Below are 15,441 nucleotides of genomic sequence, written 5' to 3'. Positions count from 1 at the left end.
TAGACCCGAATCGCACACTCTGCTTCAGGGATCCACTCAACAGGATCCCCACTAGACCTTGCACATGTACATTACCATGTGAGGGACCTTTCCATCGCAACATACCTATATATACTCACCTTCACAATATTTTAATTGTTGGCATTTAGGCCACAATATTTTGGCACCATAATATTTGCAGCTCAACATTCTAGTGGAATGCTTCAAAGAGCACTCGCTGGCTCTGGTCTAACAAAATGACTACTTCAAATCCATCTCCAAAATCCAATGCAAGCATCCATGAAATGCCATTACCATGAGGGACCCCCTATCCATGCAAAGTCAAACCATGAAAAAAACCAATGTCTCGAGATGGCCGACCCAGAGCCCACTCTCTCTGTGCTTCCTATTGTATTTTATTTGAAGAATTGATGGCATACAATTCGTCAGATAGCTAAAGCTGTGTACAGCCAGACCTAAAAATCTGAAGCCCACAGAAGTAAGCATTGATTCCCAGAATGCGGAGTAGATCCTTCGTGCATGAATTATATATACATATATTTATTACATTGAAGGGCATTTATGTGGGCAGACCCGTCCCTTGGGGACCGTGTGGGTAGGCAGCAAAGCACTTTATAAAGCAACGTTATTATGAGTCAGTGCAAAGTCGCAGTGTGCACATGAGGATGTGTGCATTATGTTCCAGGAGCCTGTGCCTGCATTGAGGGGAGAGGTATGGCTGGCAGGGAGGGCAGAAGGCAGGTCAGTGCATCAGCTGCATGAATATGGAGATGATCTCAGTTGTGTTTAATTCTTCCTGAAGTATTGCAGAGAAGGGAACAGTCTGAGAAGCAATAGTAACTCATTGCATAGTTTGGAGCCCATGGACAAGACTTGTATTTGGTTCTCTTCTGGATTTCTGTCCTCCTGGGGAATGAGCTTCCAAATGATTAAGGCCTCTACGGGGGTTCTCCTCCAAATTGATCTGTTTTTGTAAGTATTTAGTCTTATAGATTTGAGTTTGAAGCAGATTGGAAGGGAAAGGTCTTTAACTTGCTTTAGTGTTGCTGACTATGGAATGCTCTGCTCACTCTTGAGATCTCTCCAGCCCTTGACGCGGATGTCTGCGATCAGAATGCATAACCCTGAAGTTTGACCTTGCTTCATTGATACTGCAAACTCACAACCTGTTTACTGTAAATTTCGGAACAATAAATACAATTTAAATCACCTGAGGAAGCCCAATATTGCATCAACAGTAGTCTTGTTTGACAGCAACAACTGGAAAAACAATAATACTATGTCTTAGAGTTCCCCTACTGTGTCAGCGGGGATTACTCTCAAAGGTCTTCCATGGACACGGCAAAACTATAAATGCTAGCAGTGTTGTACGTCCCAAAGTAGGGATTTGTTTTTGAAAAACCCAAAATTGATTGGTGATGCACTGGAAGTTTTAACTATGTGTGTGGGGCCTTTTTTGGTGTTTTCCTGCCTTGTACTGCTGATGCCTCTAATAGTGGTCTGGGCAGGAAACAGCTGCATTGAAAGTCCACCCCTAAAAGGGCAGGGTTTACTTTGCATTGTGGCGGCCTGTCTCCCAAATTTTAAATGAGGCCATAACATTTTCAAAGTATCGCCTTTATTTCCACCTGCTTTTACAGGGGTTGACTTCTCTGCACGTCACTTTTTTGCCATCAGGTATCTGGCTCATGTCTGGATCAAGGACTTTGTACAAGAGAGATCACAGGCAATACAAGTTCCTTCTCACATGTCTGCTTTTCGTGTTATCTTCTTCCTCATGCCACCAGATTAATTACTTAGTCCAGTATGTTTCAATGTTACATCCACTGAGATATATCATGTTGGCTGTCAGAACTAGACACTCATTCAACCTCCATTCCAGAAGTTCAAAACCTCAGATTCTGGTTCAATCACTCCATTTCTTTTATTCCACAAATCAACAAAATATCTTTGTTTTGTTTCCTTCATCTAACACTTCTAGAAAAAAATAGTCCCGTCCTCAGCTCAGCCCTCAACTATCGGTGGTCTCAACGGTAGTCTTGGCCCGACCGGCTTCTGTAATTCTTTCAACCTGAGTTTCCCCAAAACTATACTTCCGTGTCTTGTTCACATCCAACATGCCTCACTGTGACTGAGTTTCTAACTACCCAAACCCTCCTACATCTCACTGCATATTAACTCTTTGCACTGGTTACCAGTTCCGCCCGCATTGTGCTTAAATCTATGTGAATTGTTTGTAGGGCTTTACACTACTCTGGTTTGTTTTCAGTAAGAAAAATTAAAACCTTTCTTTTAGACCTGGCATCCTTGGCGTGGTTTTCCAACACTTTTTCCCCTTAGACCTCATGTTTTTGGTGAAACTGATTCTTCTTCTCTGCTGAGAGGCGCATCCTCTATCCCATGGGTACTCACAAACATATTCCCAGGGGCCAAAAAGTGTGGCCGGTGGTGTTCTCGAAGGCTGCATTGATGCCAGCAGGGTGGGAGAGGGTCTTTGCGGGGAAGAGGGGAAAGTGGGCATAGGGGAAGCGAAGTATGTACATGGTGTTCCCAGTGAATCTTGGGGTTATTTTGAGGGTTTCATCCCATACTGCCCTCTAAATTAGGCCTCTAGTCTCTAGAAGAGTCATAGATTTTGCAATACTGTGTTGTGCTGTATCTGAGCCGCTATCCCTCTACCGCTTCATGAGGTAAGCATTCTGTACTTGCTAGTCTACCATGGGAGAGTCAAGTGTAAAAAGGAAGCAAATTGAATTTTTAATTGGAATGACATAGAATTGCGCAATGGGAAACCAGAAAACTTGGGCTCAATCCCGGCATCCCAACTTCACAAAATTGTGTGATCTGAGGCAGTTGCTTTATTTCACTCTGACCCCATTTTCTTCATCATCACATAGAAGAGCACCTTGAAATACAGGTGTTATGGACGGCCACTGTACAAAACCTTTTTTTGTGTGTGATTTAATAAACTATAATATTGTTCATGTATAAAAACCGACCCAAGCCACCCAGAGGGGTCCACACAACAATTGACTTGCCTCTTAGTTCACAATTCTCCTCATTTGAGTGGCGCATCCTCTGGCAGAACAGACACATTGCCACTTATGCATTGATTGGGCCCATTGCAGAAGGTCTGCATCACCCTCACATCTTGACCACCGACACATCACCAATGGCACCCTGTAACTCCGACCCCAGTTTTTGCATCCCTGGTCAACAGCTGGTTGACGATGGCCTTTGCATTTCAGCCTCGCAGCTGCTCGGAACCGACGATTCTCCTCAACTACGCACCGCATCCTAGATACCCAAACTTCACATTGCAAGCCCCATCGATAGGATTCTCAACAGAGAGTACCTCGCACGCAGCCTTGCTGCATCTCAGAACTGACCCATCGTCTGACTGTTTGATGCTTCTTCGCCACAGATCCAGGCAACACTCCGCATTCAGGATTTAAGGTACTTTGTTCAGCAGGCCTAACTGGTTCCCTGTGTCAGGCCCACGCTTCATCGCGGTCGGCCTGAACTTGTGATTTTATCCTGGTCTGGGCAGTTATATATTCCTTTTTCGTGCTATATGCTTTTGGTGCTATTTTACCTTAAAAATGTGAAATTCAGTATCTCCAGTTTCCCTGATTGGATTTTTGTCATTTTGGTCTTGTTTTATTTATTAAAATATACTCTATTTGGGGGGCGTGGCTAGCAGCCGATCATGGCGGCAGCATAAGGGACGAGCTCCGCGGCTGAAGCAGCCTCTTCGTCGATCCGACACAAAAATCCGTCACAACTGCAAGCCCCAAAGGCAGGTACCGGATCCCAGGACCGGGCGGAGTGAGCAGCGACAAGCAGCGAGAAAATCCGACGTTCGTAGCCAGAGATACGTCGAAGCCTCCGACCGGCCTGCTAACACCTCCAGAGCCGGGACCTTCCCTGGATATTCACCCCGCCGGAAGTGCGTCCTGACCGGAGAACTTGGACCGGAAGTGCCCGTGTGACGGTGGACTCAATAGATCGACTGCACCTTGGGGAGTCGGAGAAGGCGGCTCATACGACTCGAGGAAGCGGTGTTTACAGGAGGGGCCACTGGAGTCCTGAAAGTCTCGAAGGTCGTCACCTAAAGTGCCGAGAGCCTGGGCATCGACAACGGAGTGGGCGCCCGCCATCTTGTGACCTGAACAGTCGCTACGCACTCGGCGGCTAACGGAGCACCTCGCGCCCTGGAGAAGCACGCCCGACCTGATCGTTGCGGAACCGGCCTGGCTAGGAGGTCCACATTGATCCTCGCATCCTGGCGCATAGGGGCACGAGGAGCACGACACTCGGCGGCATGGCGGGGAAAGGCCCTAAGGGTGGCGTCACACAGACTCGTATAGATCGCTTCACCTCCGACAAGCCCACCGGATCCCCGGCAGGGAAGGAACAGAATGGCAAGACGGCCGACTCCCCAGGGGGGAAAAAGGCCACACTGGACGACGTCATGGTCGCATTGGCACAGCTACAAACAACCGTTGGCGGAATCTCCACGGACGTCACCCTACTTAGAGCGGACCTCCACAAAATGTCGGAAAAGGTCAAGAGTATGGAAGTGATCACGAAATCACTGGTGGAAGACGTCGCAGAACTCCAGCGTGAAATGGGGAAGATGGCGCAGGACAATAGAATACTCCGGGAGAAGCTGGATGAGCAGGAGGGGCGTTCTAGGCGCAATAACATCCGTATTATAGGGGTACCGGAGACGGAAGGTGTGAAGGCGATGGATCTCTTCGTAGAGAACCTGATAACTAACGAACTAAAGCCGAAGGGACTGTCCAACTTCTTTTCGGTGGAGAGGGCCCATCGAGTCCCGGGTGGCCAACCGAAACCGGGGGCTACCCCGCGACCCATAGTGGCACGTTTGTTTAACTTCCGTGACCGGGACGCAATCCTGCAGGCAGCCAGGTCCTCCCCACCCCTCAAGATCCAGAACGCCACCGTTGCCATCTTCCCCGACTACACCGCGGAAGTCGCCCGTCAGCGACGCACATTTTTCGACGTGAAAAAGGAGCTGAGGTCCAGAGAACTGCCGTATTCAATGCTATTCCCCGCAAGACTACGGGTGGTAGCAGAGAACAAAACCTGGTTCTTCGACAGCCCGGAAAACGTGCAAGAATGGCTCGAGGGATGGAGACCGGGTCAGAACCACAGACGGACGACTTGCTCCAGAAAAGATCGGGCTGAAGGCCATCGCCGGGACTCACAGGCCTCCGGAGGGGGACCGGACAACAGTGACTCTTTGGGAGCTGAAGGCGGCGGGGAAGAGGTTGAGGAACAATGATCACTTGGGAACACTTCATTTTTGCTACTGTATTGACACTTTTAAGCTGTGAAGCGCTTCCCGCCATTGGACACTGGGTGAAGGGCCTCCGGGGGTGTGAATGAGAGACTGCCGGCTGCGGAGAGTCCCTCACCCCAACGCGCAAGTACACTGTTTTGGGGATGGGGTATGCACTCTGCTAAGTTGGGGGGGCGGGCAGTTTTGAGTCCGTACAGCAGGGGGGCAGGGAGGGGGGGTGAGTTGAGTAAGTTTCTTCTATGGGACTTTTCGGTCCTGCAAGTTTATGTTCTATGCACACTTATGTATCTAGGCATGTCTTATGTAACTGAAAACTTCTGGTCCACTCGGGGCGCAGGGAGGTCTGATTGGGAGTCTCGCTATGGCTGCAACGGATAGTCCAAACACGAAAAGCTCACTAATTGTCATGTCCTGGAACGTGAGGGGCCTGGGGGATAAGATTAAGCGAGGGCTGGTGTTGCAGGGGATAAGGAGACGGGGGCCGGCTCTTATTCTCCTACAGGAGACACCCTTGTCGGGAGCGGCCACGAAGGCCCTAGATAGGAGAGGCTATCATATGATAGTACATGCAGAGTTCACTTCGGGGTCCCGTGGCACCGGCATTTTGCATAAAAAATCTTCCAAATTTATTGTCAAGTCTACTGCAACGGATGACCATGGCAGGTTCGCGGCGGTTCATGGCCAGTGGGAGGGGAGGCTTTTTAACGTAGTCTCTGTCTACATTCCACCAGCTCTACACTCTGAGGCCTTGCCGGATTTGGGCAAATTCCTGCTGACACTCCCTGATGGGGAACTGCTCATAGGTGGGGACTTCAACATGACACTTTCAAACACCGTGGACCGCTTTAACCCACGTACGCACGCAGAAGGGCCCAACAGGCTCCAGACATTCCTGACTGCGCAGGGGTTGGTGGACATATGGCGTGCTCTACACCCTACTCAGCAACATTACACATACTACTCGGCCACGCACAATAGTCTGTCCAGGATAGATTACTTTTTTACTTTGATTAATGGTCACCTTACTGTAGCGGAAGCGGACATACAGCCACGGGGGGTCTCCGACCACTCACCACTCACATTGACACTCACCACTACGACCATGGCGCGGCGCAGATTATTCCCGATTTTCCCTGGCTACCTCAAAGTACCTCGGATTAATAAGGACTTAAAGAGAGCAACACGGCTATATTACGAAGAAAACCAATCTTCGGTGGACCCCCCCTCTATACTGTAGGAGGCGTATAAGACAGTGTTCAGGGGTCAGGCCATAGCTGTGATCGCAAATCACAAAAAGGAGCACAGGCAAGAGGCCCTTGGGATAGAGTTAGGCCTCGAGAGGGCCAACACAGCCCATATGGCAAACCCCACAGACGACACGCTCCATGAACTCCAGATTCACCAGCACCGCCTTACAGATCACATGCGCAAGGTCACGATGTCGGACATTGCGGCCACACAACACAGGGTATATGATATTGGGGACAAGGCCAGTAAACTGCTGGCGTGGTTGGACAAGAGACAGGAGGGGGGGGAAGAATATCCTACAACTTACGGACCCACAGGGCAACAATCACACCCGCCCCGACGAGATAGTAGAAGTCCTCGCCGATTATTTCGCCTCAGTTTACAACCCAGAAATAGTGGTGGGGGAGGGGGAGGTCCAGACTGCTCTTGCGCACGTTCCCTTGCTAGAACTGACACCAGAGATGTCCGAGGATATAGACGCGCCTCTTACGGTGGAGGAGATCCAGCTGGCTATAGGCGCCCTTCATCCAGGCAAGGCGATGGGCCCTAACGGGATTCCCATTGAATGGTTGAAAGTCATGGCCGAATCCTTAAGCACGCCCCTACTCAAGATGTACGAGGACTCTAGAACACAGGGTACACTGCCGCCAGATCAGGGGATGGCTACTATTGTGGCGATACCGAAACCAGGTAAGCCCCCCAACGAAACAAAAGTTTACAACCCGGTTCCCACAATTATCCCCCAGAGGGGTCACTTTGGTCACTTTGAAACACATCAGGTCCGGAACATAAGTGCGGAAACATTTGTCGGTTCCCAACTGTAAAAACCATCTTCCCACCATTAGCAAATTCCAATCAGCAGTAAAACAGATCGAAATAGGAACAAAGACAGGTGCAGAGGAAGACGGAGACAGTGGGGAGATCGGAAAGGGTGTAAAAGGGGAGGTATCGGGAAACACGAGATACAGGCATCAAAGGGACGTGCCTAATGAGATGCACGGCTGAGACAATAAGTCCGCGCGGCAAGAGGAGCCTCGAGCGGCGCCATCTGCCTTACAGTAGCAACCCCCTCGTCATAAAGACACTCACAAAGAACATGTGTCTTCCGCAAATATCTTGGGAGTCCCAGGGTCGCGAAGCGGACAACGTCCGTTCGCTGGCTACTTGAGGGCAAGAGACAAAATGGATGCCGTATCTAAGATGGAATCCGTGGGTACAGAGGGAAAACCCACATAATAAACGAACGGTTTAAGTTAGCACAGCGAAACTGCGCACACTTACTAAACCCGACATTTGCGGTTCATAGATACCAGACTCGACCATATTCGTGCGAGTCGGAAACACCGCTTACGATTGTCACGGAACCTCAGACGCTCCTTTTGCCCTCATGTAGGCAAGCACTAGTCGGAATCATATTCGATATTCATCAGACCATCGAGATGTTGCTGTAGCATAGCTCTGTCCAACCGAGTCCCCTTGGTAACAGACGGTTGTCTCATACACGTTGTAGCACAGAGGCCACATAAGGCAGGACCACACTGTACACAAAGGCAACACGTGAACAGGAACACTACAACGACTCCGATGATCATCAGAATCTTCCAACCCCAAGTCGACATCAGGCCCCAAAACCATCCAAGTAGCGTCCAATCCCCTACATCCACGTGTATGGATTCGGAGATCTTATGCAACCTCGAGATGGCTTGATAGACAGTAGGAGCATTATCTGGAATGAAAATGCAGCAGCTCGAATGGATCACCTTACATACCCCACCTCGATCCGCTAAGATGACATCTAAAACCATACGGTTTTGTAACGTCATGAGTCTCTCCGCCTGGAGTTCTGTGGTGATATTACCAAGGGCACTGGCAGTAATATTAGCTGTCGATTCTACCACTCGAGTCAACTGTCTCAGGTTCCTACTATTGACCATAGGTCCCCAAAACGGGAGGAAACCCTTAAAAAAGTCTCCTGCCTCTTGACCGGCAGTATCCTCTTCACTAATTACGCCTCGCACAACTCTAGTCTTATGATAATCGGCATCTACAGTGAACGTCGGAGGCAACAGATTTGCAATAAAACATGAGCCCATGAAGTCTGCGGGCAACCATGTGTATGCACGATCATAACAGATAAAGTATGTACCCTTGGCAGCCAGAAACACAGGGGACGAGAACATCGGCAGAATGTAATTTTCAGTGCAAGCACTTGCTCCAAGTCGGGCTTGCGATCTTTGACCACGACCCATAAGACAAAAATTACCAGTGTGGGGTACGACCCATATCGGAGGCGAGCTTTTAAGCTGCTTTTCACTAGTGAACACACTATATTCACCTCTACTTAGGACCTTATAGGCCTGTACCTCTTCTTCGGGAATAAGCGAAGGATCATAGATCTCACTATCTAAATCCTCTATTGCTATCGACAAAGGTTTTTGGTACGAGGTAGGACCAGAGTAGGGGGAACGTGGTTCTCGAATGGGGTGGAAACCCAGTGCGCTTCGAAACATTGTTTGAAATGCTCGAGCTGACCCTTGGGAACTATACGGTAACACCAGATATGGAATTCCCTTGTCCGTAGTATGTGGCATCAACCCACACACCCAACAATTAGTAGTGTTAACCACTAACTGATGCTGATGGAGGAGCTGAATAAAGGAATTGTTGCGGAATTCTACACGTCTAGCCTGCTCGTGTTCCGGTAACATGTGAAAGGAATGGGGAGAAGCAGTAGAGGTAAGATTAGGGTAAGGAGTAGGAGTAGGTGTAGCAGGTAAGAAGTAAGACATCGTGTAATACACCCCACCCGCCAATAATGCAGAAGCAGTCAAAAATAACACAAACAATTGGAATATAAAACATTTGGTACGACTGAATTGCTGCAGCTTGAATCTATAGACTTGAGCTCCCTCCAAATCATTCAGCTTCGAGAATGCCATTCCCTACGACCGTCCGCAACGTTTCTTGACGCACTTCGTTCTGTGCAGCAATAGTCAATCCCTAGGAGTTCCCAGGAACCGACGGCCTTTAACCTAGCGTCAAGACCTACTGTCCAGAAGGAAGTACGCGCGCGGCCCTACGGCCTTCAATGCACAATATGTACGTATGCAAAAACAAAAGTCTCTCAGCTGTAAAGGCAATAAGTATAAGGAGTGAAGCTTAATATATGTACAGAAATAATTACAGTGATACGAAAGTTCAAAACTGATCACGGAAAACGGGATAATGCAGTTGTCGATATGGCGAAGCAAGATCTTTCTATTTGTCCTTAGTGCGAGATCGCAAAAAGTATCGGGTTTTCCCAGGACGTGTCTGCTCGTCAAACAAAGGATCCGTTGAGGAGACAGCGTCCTGCTGATCAGTTGAGTGTTCTGGTCTTGAGTCTTTTGATGTCAATTGTTCAACAGTGTCTTTCTGCTGCGCTGAGGATTCTTCAACAAGCTGTGCGTCGCTAAAAGGCACAAACGCCGGCAATGTTTCTGCTTCAGATGACACAATGCCTCTCCTTACCCACGGGTCTGCCGGCAAAGGGATGGGGACTCGCTTGGTGTGCGTAGCATGCACCCAATTTTTACGACCCTCAAGACGAACGGCAGTCCTCGTGGCCAGGAGCACTTGATAGGGTCCGGTGAACCTCGGGTCCAGGTTATTTTTGCGTGAAAAATACCGTGTCACCACCCAGTCTCCGGGCTGGAGCTGGTGGCCTGGACCCTCTGTCTGCGTCGGCAATGCGTCGTAAACCTGTTGGTGAATTAACCTCAGTTTAGCAGTCAAGTCATGTAGATAATCAATCAACATTGGGTACTCAAGATCAGAAAACATTCCTGGCCTAGGAACCCCCCACACATTCGCAGGACGGCCGAACACTATTTCATAGGGACTAAGCCCTACTCGGGAGTGTACAGTCGCCCTAGTTGACAGTAGTGCTAAAGGCAAAGCGTCAGGCCATGAAAGACCAGTCGTAGCCTGAATCTTCGCTAGCTTTAGTTTAAGGGTGCCGTTGTACCCTTCAACCAATCCAGCTGACTGGGGATGATTGGCGCTGTGGAATTTCTGATTAATTCCCAGGCCCTTACACACACTCTTCATCACACTTCCAACAAACTCACTTCCGTTATCTGACCACACGACTCTAGGCATTCCATACCGAGGAAAGTATTCCTTCAGTAGGATTTTCGCAGTAGACAAAGCAGTATTGTCTTTGAGGGGATAGGCCTCGATCCATCGGGAGAATGCACAAACCACAACTAAAACGTATTTCAGGTTATTGCATCGCTCCATATGGATGAAGTCCAATTGAATCACCTCAAAGGGATACGAAGGAGGAGCAAAACTGCCAGGGGGAGTTGGGGTTCCTTTGCCAGGATTGTACATTATACACACCATACAATTCTTCACCAGACGTTCAGCACATTTCGTAATGCCATCATTCTTCCACACAGCAGCCAGCAACTTACAAATACCTTTCGCGCTAATATGTGCTAACCCATGCGCCATTGTCACAACGGCCAGCACATACGCATCAGGCAACATCCATCTTTTCTGATCCGACAAATCAATCCAACAGCCATTCGCATCCAACTTTCCCGTACTTTCTTTCCACTTCGTCTTTTCAGTCTCAGTGGCCTCATTCTGAATTGCTTTCACACTCTCGATAGTGTCTTCACACATACTCGATTCTGTAGGCCACCTAACCGAACTCGTCACATACATTCGAGTGCTAAGGTTCCGGGCAGTCTCCTTAGCAGTCTCGTCCGCAAACGCATTACCACGACCAACATCATCTGTCACCTTACGATGCGCACTACATTTAACAATCGCGACTTGCGTAGGCAAAGTCAGTGCATCCAAAAGATCGTTCACAAGCTGGCCATGCTGTATCTTCGTACCGTGCGACGTCAAGAAACCTCTCTCTCTCCACAATCGTCCAAAACTATGTGCAACACCAAACGCATATTGACTGTCGGTAAACACATTCACACGTTTCCCTTTCGCCAACACACATGCTCTAGTAAGAGCAATCAGCTCCGCAGCCTGGGCAGAATTCTGATTCAACCTTGCAGTTTCAACAACAGTATTCAATGTTACAACAGCGTAAGCAGTAGTCACATCGCCATTCGGCAACTTAAAACATGACCCATCCACATACAGAGTGCCATCCGGATCTTCCAATGGGGTGTTTTTAAGGTCCACTCGACCTTTCGTTTCCTCTTCAGTCCTCAAGTAGCAGTCATGTTCTGCTACTTCATCTGACTCTGTGCTAATTGGTAACAAGGTTGCCGGGTTCAGAACGTTGCAACGTTTTATCTGAATGTGGCTTGCCAAGAGCGTCAACTCGTACCCGGACAACCTCGCACTCGTCAAGTGCTGAGTTTTCGTTCGATTCAAAAGAGTATCGACTGCATGCGGAACCATCACCGTAAGCATATTATCCATGACCAATCCTGCTGATTGTCGGATGGAGACCGCAGCTGCCGCTGTTGCTCGTAAACAACTCGGCAATGCTCTAGCTACTGGGTCCAAGGTCGAGGAAAAATATGCACATGGACGTTGCTTACCACCAAAAGGTTGCGTCAGAACACTCAAAGCACAACCTTCCCTCTCGTGAACATATAACGTGAACGGCTTACCGTAGTCAGGGGTACCTAACACAGGAGCCGAACACAATGAATCACGCAGTTCAGAAAAACTTTTCTGACATTCTTCCGTCCATGGTAAAGGAGTTGAAACATCCTTACACGTAAGAGCCACCAATGGTTTCGCTAGCAATGAAAAATTAGGAATCCATTGCCTGCAGTACGACGTGATACCTAGAAAGGCACGCACATCTCTTTGGGTTTTTGGCACAGCCATTCGCGCAATCGCTGCAATTCTCTCTGGGGTCAATCTCCTTCCCTCCTTTGACAATAAGTGACCTAGGTAGGTTACTTCTTGACAACAATATTGGAGTTTAGAAGGTGACACCTTGTGATGTAACTCACAGAGATGTTGCAGCAACGACACTGTAGCAATTTTGCAAATGTCCTGAGTATCAGCAGCCACCAATAAGTCGTCGACGTATTGGATCAAAGCCGCACCAACCGGCAACCGAAATGCATCTAGTTGACCCTTCAAGGCTTGGCTGTAAATAGATGGACTTTCACAGTAGCCCTGAGGAGCGCGTTTGAAGCGGAAACTGCGTCCACCGAGAGAGAAACCGAAAAGGTCCCTGCTCTCTTCGGCAATCGGGATGCTGAAAAACGCATTTTTCAAGTCAATCACCGAAAACCATGATGCAGAAGCTGGAATCAGAGTCAGTAGCGCCGTGATGTCAGGCACGACAGGAAATTGAGGAACCACAATTTTATTTACCTCCCGTAAATCGATAACAAAACGATAAACAGGCGGTTTTGAAGGATCAGTACGTTTAAGAATGGGCAGCACAGGGCTGTTGCACACGTTTCCCCGAGTCTCTTCAATAACATCTTTCTCGATCAAATCATAGATGATCGCCAACAGTGCTCGTTCACCATCAAGGGAGATACGATATTGGGGAATACGTGGCAGCCGCACATTAGATTTCAACTGGACAACATAAGGGGAGATATCAAGCAGGCCCAAGTCATTTGGACCTGTTGCCCATAAAGACACAGGAAGAGAACTCAATTCCGGTGGAAGCTTATCGAGAGACAAATACATAGGAGAGACAACCCTCTCTCCTAACATAAGCTTTACACCCGCAGGAGAACAATACAAAGTTGCGTACAAACGTTTAAGCAAATCCAGGCCCAAAAGATTTTTGCCACAACCCGTGGTTAAAATCAACGGAGCTTCTAGCTTACGTGGCCCAATTTGAAGGGGCAAAGGGCGCGAAACTGGATTGCTAACAGGGGCGCCAGAGAATCCAACGGAAACATTTGTTAAGCCAGACAAAGGTGCGCCAGGGAGTTTCGAATACATAATAGAACTTTTCGCTGCACCAGTGTCCAACAGAAAAGGCTCAACGACGCCCGATGTAGCAACTGCGACGTAAGGCCCTCTCTGATCAACCGGAACTGATACCACTCCCTCTCCTTGTCTTTGGCTGTCCTAGTAATTACTGTCGTCAGTTCCCTGATCGACGTAATAATCGTCTACATTGTACTGCGCAGATCGTCCTTGCGATGATCCACGCTGATCGAAACAATTATTAGAATTAGAGGAGTTTTCTGAGCGATCATTCTGAGCACCACGACCTCTACCACGTGACGTTTGCTGTGAACCACCACGACCTCCTCTAGTTGAGTTACCACTATTACGTTCGTTTAAAACAGGGCAATTGAATTTAATGTGTCCCTCCTGTCTACAATAAGCACATTGATTGTACCCTAACGAGGATCTTTGGGAGGAGGAGTCATTACGAGTTTGGGATCTGTTCGATTGTGGCTGTGATCTATTCTGTTGCGAATTATTCTGATTTGATCGCGGAGGATACGCTTGTTGCAACAACACTTTAGTTTTTAGCTCTTTCGTCTTTTTGTCAGCACGGTCAATCTCCTCTTTCTCCCTGTTTTCATAATATTGTGCCGTAGCCAATATCTGAGCTGAGGTAGAAACGGCCCATGCACTTTCCGAATTCTTTAATTTATTGCTCAAATCGGGCAACAAATTTGACACAAATTTATCCACAAACAACCTTTGTCCACCCTCGGTACCCATATCCTGTCCACTATGGTCAATGAACGCTTCCTCAAACCTTGTAAAGAAGTCCGAAACACTCTCGTCTTTCTTTTGTTTGCAAGCTGACAATTTGTCCCAATTTACCCTCATAGCTGGCATAAGAGTCTTCATTAATGTTATTATTCGCTGAGGAAGAGCAGTAATCAATTGGTCGGGTTTAGTAGCAGCCACTTGTCCAGCATCGGCCGCTATTATAGCCGCCCAATCACCACCTAATTCATTTGCGTGATCTTGCTGGCGAATCTTAGCCCATACCGGTTGCGGTACGACGTTGCCAAACAACATGTCGATATCGGCAAGATTCATTACCGTAGCATCTACGAGCTGCGATAATTCCTTGTAATACCCAGTAGGATTTTTGCGTGGATCGGGCAAAGATTGTTTCACCTGTAGCACTTCCGAACGTTTCCATGGGAGATGTATCCACACTCTCTGGAAATGCGCCACCGTCGCAGGATTAGCATTAGGATCAGCCGGTACCCAAACCGGCGGAACTTCACGCATAGGATATTGGCCAGACTCGTCTGGTTGGTTTTCAATATCCTCGACAAACAATGCATGAGGTATTGGAGCGGGACGAAAAGATAGTAACCGCTCAATAGCACGTCGAACGTTAGTATCTACTATCAGTCCGTTTGCGAACTGAAGCCGAAGTTCAGACAGGGCGGTCAGCACCTCGTCAGGCGCATCGGCCGCTATCTGATCATGAAGGAACTTGCACATTTCGTCAAACACATATCTCTGGGTTGGTATATTGAATTGACAAAATGTCTCGAGGACAACACGGGGTGGATTTCTAAGAGGGTTTACCATCCAACCCATCGCCATATTATAGAGCGCAGCGCGTTCTCTGTTTCCAGGAAGCTGACTACGTCTCTGAGGACCATCGGAACCAGCGGACCCATGAACAGGTCCAAGCGAATGAAAAAAACTAGCCGCAAGAGGAGAATTGCGACTACGAGTAGAGGGAGAGAGATACGACACAGGATTAACAAGAGAAGGAGTAGAGGCAGTAGCAGCAACAGGGGTTAACAAAACAGGAGCAGTAGCAGAAGTAGTAGCGGGAACAGGAGTATATGGAAGCGGAGGAGCAGTAGGAATAGAAACAGACAAAGGAGCAGGAACAGTCGGAAGAACGGGTACAGGTTGAGGAACAGGCGGAGGAG

Source organism: Lissotriton vulgaris, chromosome 7 (genome assembly GCF_964263255.1).
Source record: "Lissotriton vulgaris chromosome 7, aLisVul1.2, whole genome shotgun sequence".
NCBI classification, from domain to species: domain Eukaryota; kingdom Metazoa; phylum Chordata; class Amphibia; order Caudata; family Salamandridae; genus Lissotriton; species Lissotriton vulgaris.
This window is presented reverse-complemented; position numbering follows the sequence as displayed.